This window comes from Arachis ipaensis, chromosome B09 (assembly GCF_000816755.2).
Source record: "Arachis ipaensis cultivar K30076 chromosome B09, Araip1.1, whole genome shotgun sequence".
In the NCBI taxonomy this organism is placed as follows: Eukaryota; Viridiplantae; Streptophyta; class Magnoliopsida; order Fabales; family Fabaceae; genus Arachis; species Arachis ipaensis.
Window position 1 is genome coordinate 2,903,808 of NC_029793.2, and position 614 is coordinate 2,904,421.

Below are 614 nucleotides of genomic sequence, written 5' to 3' on the forward strand. Positions count from 1 at the left end.
AATCGGTCACTAAATCAATCATTGTATATTTTTGTATAAATAAATATATATTATTTATTCATTTTTAAAATGTATTTTTTTATGATGTGAAAATCAATTTTTTCCTATACTACATTAGTACATTTTAAGTATATTTATCTACCACTTATTGTTTCTTATCTTTTTTTTTCTTTCCTATTTTATTAAAATCTTTTAAATAAATAGATTATATTATTTCGTGTAGCACAAATTTATTTCATGAAAATATGAAATTAAAGAATATCTTCATTTAGATGCCAATTTAAATGCACTAACAATTATGCTTTGAAACTCACGTGAGAATATTGAATTGAAAAAACATAAACTTTCGTCGTAAGTATTAACGGTTAATTGACTTAATTCAGAGCTAACAATAACATACAATTATTAATGCAAGATATTTAGTAATATATTTAGTAAAATAAAAGGTGTATTAGTAGACACGTTAAAGATTAAGGCTTAGAAAAAAAAATAAGTGTGTTGATTCTAATGTTCAATTATTTTATAAAATTACATAAAAATCAATTATTAAATCAATTATTGTATATTTATGTATAAATAAATATATATTATTTATTCATTTTTAAATATATTTT